The sequence below is a fragment of the Grammomys surdaster genome, unplaced genomic scaffold (genome assembly GCF_004785775.1).
Source record: "Grammomys surdaster isolate TR1022 unplaced genomic scaffold, NIH_TR_1.0 167, whole genome shotgun sequence".
NCBI classification, from domain to species: domain Eukaryota; kingdom Metazoa; phylum Chordata; class Mammalia; order Rodentia; family Muridae; genus Grammomys; species Grammomys surdaster.
The window spans coordinates 9634358-9651258 of record NW_021604615.1 but is presented as its reverse complement, the minus strand read 5'-3'; positions in this window follow the sequence as shown (position 1 = coordinate 9651258).

Here is a 16901-nt window from a genome sequence, read left to right as displayed (position 1 = left end):
TATCCATGTGGAGAGAAAGGGGATCTGTGTCTTTAATCCCCAAGGTATGTCATGTCTTTCCTTGTGGCCATTGGTGAGATGTGAGCCCATTCTGGGGAACTGTATTTTTCCTAGCTCCTAGTCAGTTAAGCACAGTCCACAGAAAATGTTTAATAAATGAGGGTCTAGACACACTTGATTTGGCACATATATACAGTATTTCTCTTATCCTTATCTCCTCTACTATTATCAGGGACTGGTAAGGCAAACGCTTCAGTGTGGCATGCTATACCTCAGATCTTGGTTGAGAGCGTTCCTAACTATATATAAGTAGCTACCTTCAACACACCCAGAAATGTGCTGCACCCTCGCACACACTGAAAGTATGATAAGAAAATCCAGGTCCTCACACACTGAGGATGAGTGGCTCAGATCATACACAGCTTTTCCTGGTAGGTCGGTCTTCATTTTAAGACACGCTTGGTTTCTACGGCCCGAGGTCACTTACCCCACCCTGTGCACTTGGTATTCGGCATTACTCAGTGTCTCTGTAATGGAGTCCAAAGGTTTTCCATAGTTTGTAGATCAAAACACATCCTAGGAAACCCATCAACAGATCCCAGCAGTGTACCTTGTATCATGTGTGCAGTCCTCTGGCACTGGCTCCAGCGTATTCAACCCAAGCTACGTGCCCAGGCCACAGCGGCAGGAAGCCCAGAACTCAAAGCAGCAGCAAGAGGCTTTCCCTCAGATTCCAAAGGTCTGTCTTCAGCAGATCAAGGGTGAGAGTATTCTTAGCAGACAGGAAGCCACGGTGGACATGAGGCCTAGTGCGTGATCGAGAAGAACACAGGCGGCTTAGGGTGTGTGTAGCTGTCTGGACACCCTGACACTCTCTCATCAAGCTAGCTCTCAGGGATACAGCAAAACATTTCTGCAGCATTTTAACATGTGAGAGTAGCCTGCCCACCCAGCTGGAATTCAGAAGTAGGATAGCACACACTCCGACGACCTGTCTACACCAGGTGGCCAGGATTGCCTGTAGATCACCCTGGCATCCACTCACATCCTTGCTCTGACAGATCCGTCAATGTCCGGCACACCATAGAAAGTCGGTAGGTATGTCTTCTATTAAATGTAAAGGCTTGGCTTTTACTGTATGGATTCTATAGGCAGCCATCAGCCTTTAGAAACATCTGGCTCTGGCGTTCGCATTTACTTCTTGCAGATGAGGGCATGTGTACATGCTCATGTGTGTACACGCATGTTTGTGTGCACTTGGGAAACAGAGGTCCTCAGTATCTTATTCAAACATTCTTCACCTTGTGGAGGTTTTTGGCGTGTGTGTGTATGTATGTATGTGTGTGTGTGTGTGTGTGTGTGTGTGTGTATGTGTGTGTGTATGTATGTGTGTGTGTATGTATGTGTGTGTGTGTGTGTGTGTGTATGTGTGTGTGTGTGTGTTTTGAGTCAGGGTCTCCCACTGAACCTCGAATCCATTGATTCATCTACACAGGATAACCAATGAGCTCCAGGGATCTGCCTGTCTCCATGCCCCAGCACTGGGCTTCCAGAAGTGTGCCACAGTATCAGAATTGTATGTAGGTGCTAGGATCCAAACCAGGGGCCTTGTGCTTATGTGGCAAGTACATTACTGGCTGAGCCATATCTAGCCCCCCAGGGGGTTATTCCATCAGTAGACTCAGTGAGCCATGCTAAGGCAGGAGGTGGCTAGGTTTGGATAGAGAGCCCCAAGCTGGAATCAAGGGCACAGGCTCGGGCTAGTTCTGTTTGTTAATCTATTCTTGGAGCTGTGTGCCTATTGAGAATCCCTTCAGCTGCTCCGGACCTTGATTTCCTCATTGGCACAGTGGGAATCAGATTAGACACTCCTAGTTTAAGCCCCAAGAGGCTCCGGGCTCAGTCCTGAGTGGTCATGGTCTGAGCCTAAGCTTGCCGAATAGAACTGTGTGGCCAGCTGCCTGGTCCACGGCAGGCTCCAGGAAACAGTAATGAAGGCTCAGACAAGACATGCCAATGAGGATTCCATTCTGAAAATGCTCAGAGGCTCAAAGATTAGCAGCAATGTGCCATGCCACGTGTTTACAAGGACAGTAGCTGCAATAAAATAAAAGCGGCTGTAGGCGCAAGAGTCCATTCTGCTGGCCCTGCCTATCCTGGCAAGGCCGGGAACAGTGTGCCCACTGGACTGAAAGAGAGCTGATAGGCTGAGGACCAGCACAGGCTGAACCACAGCGGTTAGCAGAACTCATACTGCAGAGATCCATGAGGTCAGCCACTTACCTTCACCTCACCTGCAAGAATGGAAACCATGGTCCAGAGAGGTTCGTAAAAAGCCAGGGAATGCCACTGTGCAGGGCAAGGATCTAAACTTACAATCCACTACTTCTGATTTCTTTGTGATGGGGCCTTCTGGGAGAGGGGAGAGGCGCACGAAGCCAGGCCATGGTCAAGTTCTGGGCTACCATCTAGTCCAGCATGGAGCCGGGACAGAAGTCCAGCTCAGGAGGCTAAGGTGAATGAGTGAGTGTGAGTGAGTGTGAGCAAGTGTGAGCGAGTGTGAGCAGTACGTGCATGTGAACTCAGTGGACTGAGCATCTTTTCAGGGGCCCACGTAGCTTTGACAAGATACAGTCAACAACAGGGATAGGAAGTCTTTTAAACATTGTAAGTATTAAATACCCACATATAGAGCAACAGGAGCCTGGGGTGGTGGGGCAGGCCTATCCTCTTTAGCCTCTGAAAGATAAAGGCAGGAGGATTAAGAGTTCAAGGCCATCCTCAGGATCATATTGAGTCTAAGCCCAGCCCGAGCCCCATGGACCATGTCTCGTCTCTAGAGAACAACTAAATAAACAACTGTACACACTTCGGCTTCAGAAGTCCACACCCAACGCTAACCCATGTTCACAAAGCCAGGATGCCCTTGCCTGCTTCCCTTGGCTTCCAGGAAAGGTACTGCTGGTCCACACAAGCCTTAAGATCAGGTCCTTAGCAGCCTCAACTGCTCCATGTTCTCCGGGCACAACTAAGAACCATGGCTGCCCAGCCAATAGGAAAGGCAACATGACAGGAGAACCCTTCTTAGGGTTTAGCCACTCTGAAGATTAATATATACCACCTCCCTTAGCTCAGCATCTAGTGAAGCCAGCCAATGCCTGAGGGGTCCTTCCTCCAGGACAGGCTCATTCTCAAATATGGGCCCAGGGAGTCCTGTTCCCTATCTTAGTGTAAAGCAACTGTTGTCCAGTAGTCCCTCAGGGACCCTGCAGCTGCCTGTATGAATGCCTGCTGATTTACTTGCGGATGCTGTTGCTATACCTGGAGACCACAGGCTACGGGTGAGTAGAACAGGCGGACTACACTATTGCCAAGAAAATAAATGGGTGTTAGGGATGGGGTTGACATCCAGGCTGCATTGTGGCCTGACACTCACCTGCCAGATCGGTGACCCTGGGTGACACGCAGATGTGGCTAACACAAGAACCGGTGAGCATGAAGTGGAGAAATGAGCGATCTCTCGGGTCTACCTCTCTCACATACCCCGAATCTGTCATAATTAGGGGGCTGAACGGTTGGTCATCCACAACGGAGCCAGTCTGAGACTGGGAAGAGCATGCCCAGAGATCTAGACATCTGCCGCCCTGACCACAACCAGCAGAAACACCTAAGAAGATATGTTTAACCTTACACCCATGGCTCAGCGTGGTTGTCAGCCTGATTGGATAGAGAGTCAACTAAGAGGCACGCCTCTGGGTAGGTCTGTGTGGGTATTTTCAGGAAGGTTTAACTGAGGTGGGGTGTCCCACCACAAATATGAGAGTCCTACTCCATGGACTGGGGTTCCAGACTGCATAAAAAGGAGAAAGTGGGCTGGTCCCTGGCATTCATCTCATCTGTTTTCTTAGTGCAGACGCATGACCAGAAGCCTCAAGCACTTGTCCTCAGGCCTCCCCTCCACTACGGACTGTGTATCCTCCCAAATTGTAACTGTGTACCCTCCCAAGCAAGTCCTCCCTCCCTTAACACATTGTCAGCATTTTAGGAACTAACATACACACTAACTTCGAGCAAGTGAGCAAATTATTCTCAAAAAGTACAACTGATACTTGCACACCCCAAAGAGCTCTTCTCCCTCTTTACCCAAACAACCACTGCAGCAATATCATCTCTGTCCACGAGAGGGCGCACAAGGCCACCAGAAACCTCTTCCCTGAGAACTTCCTAGCTGTAAGCTCTTTCCAAGAGTGCAAAAAAAATGAAAAAAAAATTGGAACTTTAGTGTTATTACCCATAATCCATTTCAACATGGAATAAAAGTACTCCTGACCTGGGGCTGGCAAGTCACAGTAATCGAGTCTTAACACATCCTCTGGCGGGACAGGCAACATTGTTTCTATGATTTTTAGAGGGTTGTAAAAACAAAACCAAGACAAACCATAGAAACCTTTTTTTCCACTGTCCAGCGGTCCATATGAGCTGCCCAGTTTGTCTATTTGCTTTTTGCAGCTGCAGAGGGGTTTTTAATTACACGAGTGGCCTATTTTCTTCCGGCAAAAAGAATGTGGGGTGGTCTCAGGAGCGTGGGCTAAGTACTACGAGGTAACTCCTCCAGAGGACATGGGGCTCTTAAAGCCAATAGAAACTCTTCACTTGACAGCAGACCCAAATCGTGTAGCCCAAGCCCCACAGTTCTTTGTTGGTGTGCACAAAAATCACATCCTGGTTGACAAGCTTCAGTTAGCAAGAAGAAAATAACAGATGCCAAGAAGCAAGGTTGGTCTGTTTAAGGACTTTCCCAGGTCCTGAACTATGGGCTGGAGCAGGTTTTTAATGGATTTAGTCTTAGTTACCATTCTGTCAGGTGTTAGGGCCTACATGCTGGTTTTTAAGGTCACAATGATGTCTCTAACATGGCATCAGATGTGCTAAGGGTCTTAGGGTCTACTAAGGTCTGGGGGCCTGTTACAGTGAGATGATCTACAAATAGCCAGGCCTGGACTGTCACTCCCAAATGGGCACCAAAGTCACTTCAATCTGAGATGTTCCCAGCCCTTTAATATAAAGTATCCCTTACTATGATAGGAATGCAGACCATACTATGTGTACTCTGATATCTGTGGGGAGGGAGGGCTTCATACACACTTACAAACCCGCTCAGCACCCTGCATCTGGTGTGAGTTTGTCCCGTGACAGGACTACAGAGTTAAAAAGCTGTGGAGTGTGGAATCACACGAGCTGTGGAGGTCCACCTAACGACACCGAGAACCCGCTACAGATAGAGTGTGAAGTCAATAGGGCTGTCGAGGTGGAACAGTATTGCCCTACTTGAACTTACAGCTGGGAACGAAAGCCTCCAAACCCTTGGAAACACAGTGAAAGAATGCAGTGCTGACCCTGGTAGCAAATATAATTTCCAGGTTCTGATAGAAGGAAGGTATCTGGGAGGTAACTACTTCTTTGTTGACCCCAGCATCCCCAAGCTCTCACTGATACATCCCTCTGCAGAGCCATGCCAGGAACACCACGAACTACAAATGCAGGGTGAGCTCAAGCCTGCCATTAATAAACAACCAAAACTATCCATCATGCCTTGTAATGTAGGTTGTTGGTTTGTTAGGCACCACTCTTGCCACTCATTTATTCTTGACATCCAAGAGAGTTGACTTGGTCACTAGACTTCCCCAGAAGCAGAATTCTGTGTTGAAATAGTTGACCCATACTTGTTCGCGCTACTGAAATACTAACAATTTTATCTTGTCATTGCTCATGTGATGTGTTCGTAAAATCTACTCATCTCTCTGCCATGGGTCTCATATAAACCCAGAAAGACAGAGTGATTCTAAAAGGTGGTAAAGTACTGCCCATTACCGCAGATGTGGAAACTAACCTGCACAGAGCCAGCAGCACCCTCACCTGCAGCTCCTGGAACCCCAGTCTTCCAGGTTTAGTCTCCGGGATACCCCCAGAAACATGTCCCGGCTTCACTAGACCAAGGTGTGAACAAATCTTTAACTTTCCCCATATTCTGCTGCACCTGAGCTCTCTACTGTGCCATAAAGGATGGTTGTCATTTGCAAACTGGGTCACCATAGGGAAAGATACACAGATACATCAGTGGCAAGGATAGCACACTTGATGTTCTTGACCTAAATAATGATCACAGACAGACAGACAGACAGACACACACACACACACACACAGAGAGATGGGGGTGAGGAGGGAGAGACTGTCTTCAGGGCCTTGATATTGGGAGCTGAATGGGCTGTAATGGGAATGGGTAGCGTGCCCAGAAAGCCATGGTTTTGGCGGGGGGTGGGCGATACTTCTACAGACAGCATGAAGTACATCTAGCATCTTGAAACCATCCGTGTTGGCCACAGATTAACAGGGGAAATGCCATCCAAGGTTGAGTGGGTGGTTTGGGGGTTAAACATCCTGAAAGGGTTTTCTGGACAAAATTCTGATTTTGTGACCAATGCCATGGGTTCACATCTTGGTGAGTACAGAGTCAGAGCAAATACCAACATGAAATGAAGTAGAAAGATGTATTACCTGTAACAGGAAAGGAAGGGCAGGTGGCAATTTCCAGAGCATCCAATGCCTTCCTCAAAGAAAGTGCCGGGAGTTACTTGGGAAGCCTACACATATGTGCTGTAGAGCATATTCCTGAACATGCTCAGTTAAGATGAAGATTAACTCCTGAGCATGCTCGATTTAAGGTTATCTTTGAGAAAGAAAGATGGCAGATGTATTCCCGGGCATTCTCTGGTTTACAGATATGGCAGACAGGAGCCATTTAGCATGCTGGGCATGTGACGTGAAACTTCTGAAGGCTGAGTTAATACAGGAGTTTGCCTGCGATGGCGCCTGCTTCACACCTTGCCTCTGCTGTTGAGGTTTGATTTGTTTCCTGTGATGTGACCGCCAGTCAAGTGTCAGATATATAGACATATAGATATACTATATATTATATAATAATATGTTATAATAATGCAGTATAATATATTACTAGATAATATATTATAAATATATATTGATACATTATATAATTATATGATATATTATAAATAATATATCATATAATTACATATTAAATATAATATATTATATAATATATAATTAATATAACATTATATAATATATAATGTAAATATAATTATGTATTAAATGTTATAAATATATATTGATATATAATACAATAACACTATAATATATTATAATTATATATAACCTCCTAGTTGTATCTATTAATAAACAGTTACTAAATGAATGAGTGACTCCATTGGAGTGCGATAACTTACAGTTTTATGCATGAACTTAAATTTTAAGAAGTATTAGCTTAGTAGCAATGATTGATGTCAAGTGATCTCTTTGCATAAGATACTCTTATATATATTTGAAACCTCAGCTATAAGCACACAGGAGGAACTGGGAGAGAAGGGAGCTATGAATGGGAAGCACCACAGAGATCACACATCAGATGTGGCCTCCAGCAACTCACACTCAACTGGCTTCCCGGAGTCCTGTAGCATGAAAGTGTTCACAGCACGGAAATCACACTAGATCCACAGTGCCCAAGCCTGCCCTCAGTCAATCATACCACGTAGGACAAAGTAATTAGGAGCTGGAGGCCCAGAGTATGGTGGGGACAGGTCCTGGCCTATGAGAGTAATCCCGAGACAAAGGCTCACATGGAACTGAGCAACTGAAAGAAGCCGTAGCCCCTAGGCATCGACTTTCCCACAGTCTTCTCACTTTTACACGGTGCATGCTAGACACAATTCCATGAATTAATTATTCGTGAGTAATTCTGGGATGACCCTTGAGATTTCCCAAAGTGTGTAAAGCCCTGTTGATTACTGGACTAATAGAACCCTTGCTGCACCCGTCTCTCAGCCTATCAACACAGAACATGGAGCTTACACAAAAGCAGGCACACACTGGGGACATCATGGAATTATCATGGGCAGAAACACGTGTCCCCTGAGTACACGTCATCACCATGGCCTGCACTGCGTTGAAAAGAAAATAACACTTCATGTCTTTAATTGGCAAGCATTTACTGTGCATACATACTTATGTAATATAAAAATGTACCTAAAATATTCTGAAAGGCTGTGGAGAGGGCTCACTGGGTAAATCACTTGCCACATCAGTTTGAGGGTCCGAGTTCAAATCCCCTCAACTTACCTAAGCTGGGCATGGCAGCAATGGCTTGCAATCCAAGTGTTCCTATGGGTGGGACCAGAAACAGGAGAATCCATGGAAGCTTGCAGCCAACTAGGATACCGTATACAGAGTGATAAAAGGACGGCAAAAAAAGGAAAGCAAGAAGCAAAACCTGAGGGCACCCCATCAACTTCACATACGCACGTGGCACACACACACATACGAACACATACACACTCAGAGAAACACGCGTGCACACACAGTCAAAAGAATTGGAAATATTGTGTTATGATTTCCATTTATACTTAGTAACTTTGTTGTTTAATATACTTTTACTCGTCTCTATTTCGATATCCTGAACAGTCTCTTCGTTGTTTGCCCTAAAGGGTGCAGTGTGCTGTAACAACCAGCAGGTGGAGGTGTTGGACTTAAAGAAGCACCACACAGGCCTTGAACTGAGATCTCGTACAACCCTGAGAAATACACAGCCTGTTAGACCTTTGCAGACCCAGCAAAGCCATTTGTGAGCACTTGATGCCACCTACCTGGTTTGTAGCAAGAATCCACAGTACTTGCTGAACCGTTCTAACTAGGACCCAAACTGGAGAAAACAAAACATCTTACACCACAAGCATTTTGCACTGAGCGGTGTCATCTGTAGTTCACTGAGGCTTGCCTGGCCTGGACCAGAGTTTCCTAAGGTGCCTGAGATGGTGGTGGCTGAGGTAAGTGTCCTGTCTTGAGCAGCTGCTGTGACCACACCCAGTCAAGGGCCAGAGGCTCCACTAAGGTCCTAGAGGTGTGGGGGAATTGCTTGCTCATCTCGAACAGCCCCAGAGAAGTGACCAGGGAGCTTCACTCTACCCTGTCGTGGCTTTCAGGAACCCTGGGTCATGGGCCCCACAATCACCCAACCTGTTATAACCTCCACTTCTGAAATCTACCATCCCTTTGAAGGTAAGAGACATGGTCTCAGATATGGCGCCTCCCTACCTCCTCTCCAGGCCTGGCTGATTCCAATCCTTCCTGCCCTTCTGGTTGTACAGCACAGCATCACACATGAAGCCTTTCTCTGAGATCAGACCCAGTGGTACCCGTGTGTCCTGATGCTGTTCCTGGCCTGCTGTGTGTTCAACTGCTGGACCCTTTGCTCAGAGTCTCTAACTCCTCCTCTGGTCTTCATCTTCTTCATCGTTCATATCCCACCCCACAGTGTCCCATCTTCTGCTGCTAGAAAGCTGACATGGGAGGAGACCAGACCCAGAGAACCAGGTAAGTTCACCCTTGGGTACCGAGAGTTACCATGTACTTTTCCTTTTAGATTTAAGCTCTGTCAGGAGGCTGCTAAAGGCTTCCAGAAAATGCCAAGGGCAGAGACTGTAGAGTCTCCAGCACAAGGCGAGTGTACAGAGATCCAGGAGGAAGAACTGCAGCCTGTGAACAGAAGAGCTTCAGGGGGTGCCCAAGGGTGGAGAGCCAAGCATCTCACACCGTAGACTTCAGGCTGGAACAGAAGCTGCTAAGAGCTGAGGGTCCTGGCAGCCAAAGCTGGAGAACCACACACCATTGTGAGAAGCCTAAGGTTCCCTCTCATGGCCCTTAGCTTGAAAGGCTTGGAGCTGTAAGCTAGGGCCAAGGAACCAGCATCATGAACCTCTGAGGTTTTTGACCTGGCCTGCCAGCCTCTGGCATGAGGAAGCTCAGGGCTGTCAGCGCTCTGGAAGCCTCTGCAGTCTATTGCATCAGGGCAGTCAGCACTCTGGAAGCCTCTGAAGTCTACTGCATCTGATAAAGCAGACGGGCCCAGCTGCTGACGTCTCAGGCTGGGTGGGCTCCGAGCAGACACAATCCGATAGCCTGGGCTGCTCTCCTGCCTGCACTCCACACACTTGGGTCTCCCTCCTCTCCCACATTCAGAGACTGAGGTACAGCATGACTTGTGGTTTTCCATCCATCTCAGAACTCAGACCTCTGATGGAGAAGCATTTGGGTTGAACTGAGGAAATTGTCAGTGATGGAGAGAGAGGGAGAGAGAGACAGAGATAGACAGACAGACTTGGAGAGAGAGGGACTAGGAAAGACAGACCAAAGAATCACCAGAGATAAAGACAAGGAGCACAGGGGAGCTGGCAAGCGACACCTGGTTCTCAGGGTAACGTCTGTGAAAGCCCGAGGATCTGGTTACTGATAGCTCTCAGCCTTGGCCTTCTCCTGAACAGAACTCCCAATAACTTTAAAAGCCCCTAACTGGTTGTTCATGATAGATCACTCACTTTCTCCATTGGGGGGGGCAGGGAGCTTCTGGAACAACAGAAGCCACTAAGACTCCTCATCTGCTCCCCGTGACATCCGGCCAGAGCAGGGGGAACCAGAGCAGGGGAAATCCGATTGGCGGGCCAGCCAGAGAAAGAGCGTTTGTCCACCACTGCAGTCTTCACCGTCCTCCCCGCGGCCCAGGACAATGAGCACTTCTCTGCTGATTTTCTGTTCTCAGTTGGACAGAGGATAAACTGTGACACACAAGACCTACCGAAGAAAGTGGCTTGTGTACGGATTGTGCCCAGGGCTCAGTGATGTCATGCTAAACCCTGGAAGGAATAGGAACTGGGAGCATAGGCGGTCGTGGGAGTGGTGGGGGTGGTGGGGGTGGGAGTGGGGCAGTAGGAAAAGGATGAGGAGGAAGCAGATTTCCATAAACCGAGCTGCTCTCAGGTCACAGGTCCTTGACCAGCCGCTGCTGCTGGGGTTGGCGTCCTGGGCCAGCTGCAGCTTAGGTTGGGGTTCTGAGCCAGCTACCATTGGAGTTGGGGTGGACACTCTAGGATGTTGAGGCTTGTATTATCCTGCACACACCTGGCTCGCCGTCACTGCCACCCATGAAGTAGACTCCTACGCTGGACTCCAGAGCACTGGTGGGGAGTGGGGTATAAAACACAAAGTATCAAGGTCCAAGGTCTGTGTCTCACGAAAGAAGGTGACTGGAAAGCTGGGTGTGGTGGTGTACGCCTTTGATCCCAGCACTTGGGAGGTAGAGGCAGAGGCCAGTGGATTTCCATGTTCAAGGCTAGCCTGGTCTGCAGAACAACTTCCAGGGCAGCCTGGAGTACCACAGAGAAACCTTGTCTCAGGGGGGTGGGGGTGAGGTGTGCTGACAGGGTTTTTCCCTATAAGACTCAAAGGTCAAGTAGCATTTTAAATATAGATGTTCTGAGCAGCAGACGGTGACTATTCAGCTCTTGACATCACAGAGCCCAGGAAATCCTTTGAAAGAAGCAGCGGTGGTATTGTTGCTGTTGTTGTTTAAGCTTCCAGACTTACTGCTCCATATTTTAGGTAATAATTATGCCACGAAAGCAAAATAGAACAAGAATAGAATCTTGGTTGTGAGGCTGTACAACCAAGATTAATATGGAATTCACAGGCAAACAGATATACTCGGGGGGTGTCCAACTTGCAGTCCAGGTACCCCAGAATAGCTATGAATGCAGCTGAACTTAGTAAAAGGGTGATCACTCTCCACCCTTTTAAAAGCCTTTCTTTCTAATATTTGTTATTGATTACTATTCGTGCTGCCCGTGTATATGGTAATAGGCACATTAGTAGCCAGAGGGCAACGTCATGGTGTGGATTCTCTCCTTCGTGTGGCTTCCAGGGACTGACCTCAGTTCTCCCAGGCTTCCATCCAGAGCAGCAAGTGCTGTACCAAGTCACTTCACCACCCTTTTTTTTTTTTTAAGACACTCTCTCACTGAGAGAACCTCAGCTCTGCAGCCGCTGGGCTCTGGGACCCTCCTGGCTTCACTGTGACTGCAGGCTCATACCACTGCAGCCGGCTTTTACAAGGATGCTGAGAATCCAAGCTCCCTTCCTCATGCTTGCGTGGTGAGCACTTTATTGACTAAGCTATCTGTCCAGCCCGTAATCAATTTTTATAACTCAACTCTGCGGTTCTTGAGTGTAAACTTGTGACAGCTTATTACAAAGTCAGAAGGTTGGCCACACCTGGTTGTTCACCTCAAAGGATCTTACCTTTCCCCAGGTGAGCCAGTGATTCTGCCCCAAGGTTTTTTCCCAGGTTTGAGTTGTCTACCCTCAATCAGGATCACCTGGAGGGTGAGGGGGTCCAGAGGTCTTGACAAGAACACAGGGCTCGAAGGCAAAATAAACAAGAGGGTTAGCAATCTGTGTTAAGCAGTGCTTTAAGTCCAGGAATCTCTGTGACAGTTCTTTACAAAATACATCTTATAGGCTCGATTAGTCACCGCATAATAGTTATGTGTGCATTTTATTTCTAGGCTACCCTACTCCTAAACGGTGTTATATTGGAGACTCTGCTCTCAGTGTGCCCGTGAGAAGCACTGTTACTGTCTATGGACAGCTCACTCCACGGCTGCTGTGTCTGTATGAGAGCAGCCACTCCCTGTCCATGACCTCTTAGGTGTGATCTAGGTCTGGATCTGACCTGGCTGCCTGTGTCACCTCATCCTCTATGTCACCTCCTCTGCTCATCCCTTGTCCTGCATCTGAACTTGGCTATAGCATCTGTCATAACCTTGTTTGGGGCATATACGTGGGCGTGGTTTTACACATGCTCATTTATTGTAAAAGAGCACACGGGCCGGTGAGATGCTCAGCTGGCAAGGGCACCTGTCGCCAAGCCTGGCAACCTGGGTTTACTCCCTTGGTATGCACATGGTGGAAGAAGGGAACCAGCTCCCACAAGCTGCCCGCTGGCATCCAGGTGCACAGCGTGGCACAAGCTCTTCCTGGCATCCACGTGCAGGGTGTGACACAAGCTCTTCTCTGGCGTCCCCGTGCACAGCGTGACACATATTTGATCCTCATCTCACACAATAAAATGTAATTTAACTTTTTAAGGAGCACATTTAGAAGCTTCTTATACAAAATATATTATTTCCTTGTACAAGAGAGTATAGTACTATTAACCAATATTAAATATTTAACTGTTCAGAAGTAACCCCCAAATAAGAAACTACCAGGGAAAGACAGAATAGATTTAACAATCGAAGAGGAGGTGGAGGAGGAGGAAGAAGAGGAGGAGGAGAAAGAGAGAGAGGGAGGAAAGAAGGAAGGGAGGGAGGGAGGGAGGGAGGGAGGGAGGAAGGAAGGAAGGAAGGAAGGAAGGAAGGAAGGAAGGAAGGAAGGAACAGGACACGACAGGACAAGACAAGCAAGGCAAGACAGAAAACTACTTGGGGCTGGAGAGATGGCTCAGCAGGTAAAAGCACCTGTGCTCTTCCAGAGGACCTGGGGTTTGATTCCTAGCACCCACATAGAGGCTTGAAATTTTGTAAATCTAGCTCCAAAAGCTCCTATGACCCCTTCTGACCTCCATGGCCCCCGTCATGTACCATGCATGCGGTGCCCAAACACATACACAGACAAAACACTCATACATATGAAAAACATTTCATGTAAAACATAAAAAGGAAAGAGCTACTACTCAGTAAAAGATAGCATTCAAAAATGATAGCTAGCCAATGAAGGAGATTTTTTTTCTTTTACTCTCTAAAATAGTTAGTGTTTGAAACCCACGGGAAACTATGCCTCAGCAGAAAACATTCATGAAACAGACACAGAGATATGCCTGGGTAAGTCACACAGGAACAGGGCCCCTGTAGGGAAACAGAAATGCATGCTGCATTCCTGAGGGAGACAGGGAACCAGGTATGGGAGGGTGGTGTTCCAAATCTCAATGCCCTGGGGGTGGGTGCATGCCACACAGTGTTTGGAGATGTTATTACATGGTGTACTTCAGTGGCTTTGTATCCCAGCTCATAGGGACCGCCAAGAAGGTCTGCCCAGGTCCTAGGACAATTTGCATCACAGTATCTATAACACACACTCACATGCACATGAGCGCACACACACATGCACTCGAGCACACACATGCACGCACACACATACACACATGAATACACATGCACATGCACACACAAACATGGACACACACGCATGCACATTCAAGTACACACAGATAAATACACATGCACATATGCATGTGTACACACAGAGACACACATGCACACACACATACACATATGAATACACATGCACATGCACACACACACACATGGATACACACGTGCATGCACACATACACACTCACACACGCATCCTGGGGCCCCATGCAAAGACAGGTGAGCAGGTGGCAAGTTCCCGTGTGCCTACCAGCTTCTTACAGGCTATGTCTTAGGTTAGGCGGTGAGGATAAGAGGTCTGGCCTAGGTGTCATCAGCCACCATTGGTGGTTCCACACACATCAACAGCACCTGCTGAGTACCGTGCACAGGTGTATACAGCCTACCTCACAGAGACACCCTTGGCATGGAATTCCTCAGCCCCTCTAGAGACAGGCATAAATCCTTTCACTGAATTTGACACCACTTCAACTCAAATGCACAGGACCAGGAGCTGCGTGGCACGTGGGCAGAGTGACCAGGAGGAGCCTTCAGCTAGATGTCCTCTCTCTCTCTCTCTCTCTCTCTCTCTCTCTCTCTCTCTCTCCCCCCTCCGTGTGTGTGTGTGTGTGTGTGTGTGTGTGTGTATCTGTGCTTATGTGTGTACCTGTGTTTAGAAGTGTATGTGCCTATATGCTCAAACATGTGGATGCCAGAAAACCACCACAGCTGAAACCAAAGAAAAGCCATGACTGTGGGTCTTCAGGTGTGGGTTCGAACTTGTGTGTGGTGCGGGCTGCTCTGGCCCGTCCATGCACCGTGGTGGCAGCACTCCCCTGAGCCACCATGGGCCGTTGCTGCTGGGGAGGGAGCCCCATGGTTCACTGCAGTGGGTGAGTGGAGAAGCTTTTCCCACAGGTGAGTTTCCCACTTACACAAGAAAGTCCAAAGTTCCAGGAGACACGTGGAATCCAAGAGGAAGGTTTATTGTCCATGATGATAGTTGTATCTAGATGTGAATGCACGCCCCCACCAAATGCCAGGAGGAGCTCCCTTATATTGGGGAGTGGGAAAGAGGAGGGGCTAGGAAGGGGAAGAGTCAGTTAGCTATGTCTCCCGGCCTTTAGGTAATTCATTAATATGTAAATCTTGAGGCAGAGGCCTGTTAGTCATGCCCTCTACCTGTGCCTTACGTGACTGACCATACAGGTTAAATGGAGATGAGACTGCATGTTAGGTCTCTGGGTTCTGGGGGCATGGCCAAGCACCCCAGGCTGTCCTACTATAGCCTGACACTCAGGCACTATCTAACTTGGTTTTTTGAGACAGAGTCTCTCACCAGCCTAGAACTCACCAAGTAGGCTAGGCTGCCTAGCCACAAGCCCTAGAGATCCACCTGGGATTACAAGCACATACTGCCACACCTGGTTCTTTCAGGCACAATCTGCAGATGGAAACCACCTTCTTGGCTTTGTGTTAGCAAGGTGAGCACCCAGCCATTGCCTAAGCACCCAAACGTCATCTTAAATATAAGAAGGTACAGGGAGATAAGAACCACTCATTGTATTTCAACCATCCTGATGTAAGTGGTAAGGACCTGAGCCGGAACAATGTACAATGTAACAATGTCAAGGCTCATGGGCCGCACACACCTGGGACCTCCTTTGCAGAATTCTGTGTTTTAACACTCTGACACTCCAGACCCTGAGGCAAACACATAGTGTGACCTCAAAGCTCCAGCAGAACCTGGATCTCCCCTCCATCACACTCACACGTGTCCCTAAGAACAAGCATGCTCCCCTAGAGTCCAAGACTTTCACCCCTCTCTAGTAAGAGGGCTCCAGTCACACTCCAGCCCCTCCTTGTGGATCCACTCCTTCTCCCACTGATAGGAGGGGATAGGGAGGCCCTCCCTCCATGCTAGGCTAACCTTGGCTTCTGCCTCTCCAAAGAACATGATTTGTAGCTGAGGATTTGGCCTTCCCTTCTCAGTGGCCCCTGCCCAGGACTGGCTAAGCTCACCTGCTTCGGCCACCTTCGCGACCTCTTCCTGCTCAGTCTCTGTAAGCAATACCCATGCATTGGGGGTGTCCCAAATACATATGGGTCATCTGTGATCCTCCAGTGTTGAGGTCCGGTATGTTGCTATGTATCTCAATGCTGAATTCTATACCCAAAGGTCTAAACCTACAAGTGACTTAGCACATTTACAAGCTTTTCTTGTGCAAATCTTGTCCCTTGATTTAAAACTGTCGGTTAAATAAAATTGGATACAGCCAATTACCAGAGGGATTAGAGGTAGGTGGGTTTGGAGCGACCTAGTTGGAGGAAAGAGACCAGGAGGAGGATGACGACAACAAGGAAGGAGTGGAGAGGAGGAAGCCGCCATCAAGGGAGATGGACCATGAGCTCGTGGCCAGGAGAAATAGCAAGTATCTGGGGTACGCTGTTAGGAAGGTAGCCAGGCCAGCAGTTAGAAGACTAGATTAGGTGACCCCCCCCCAATAACTGTCAAAGTCACATAAAATAACCATAGTCTGAGTCTTGTTTATTTATAAGATAGTCAGAGATAAGCTTGAATTGGTTGAACCATATCCAGGCCTTGTGTTTGGCTGGGACTGCTCTGCACATCTGGTTCTCCTCAGCTCGTCTTGTACCCTCTGCTCGGCTGGGTCCCCCCCCCCCCTTCATTCAGTGGAGTCCCCTCTTCTCAACCACCAAGCCTATCCTGGTTTATTTTGAGCTTCCTGGAGGTTGTCAGAAAGCCATGTGATGTAAGAGGTCCCCAGTCCCAACTGTGGAATCCTA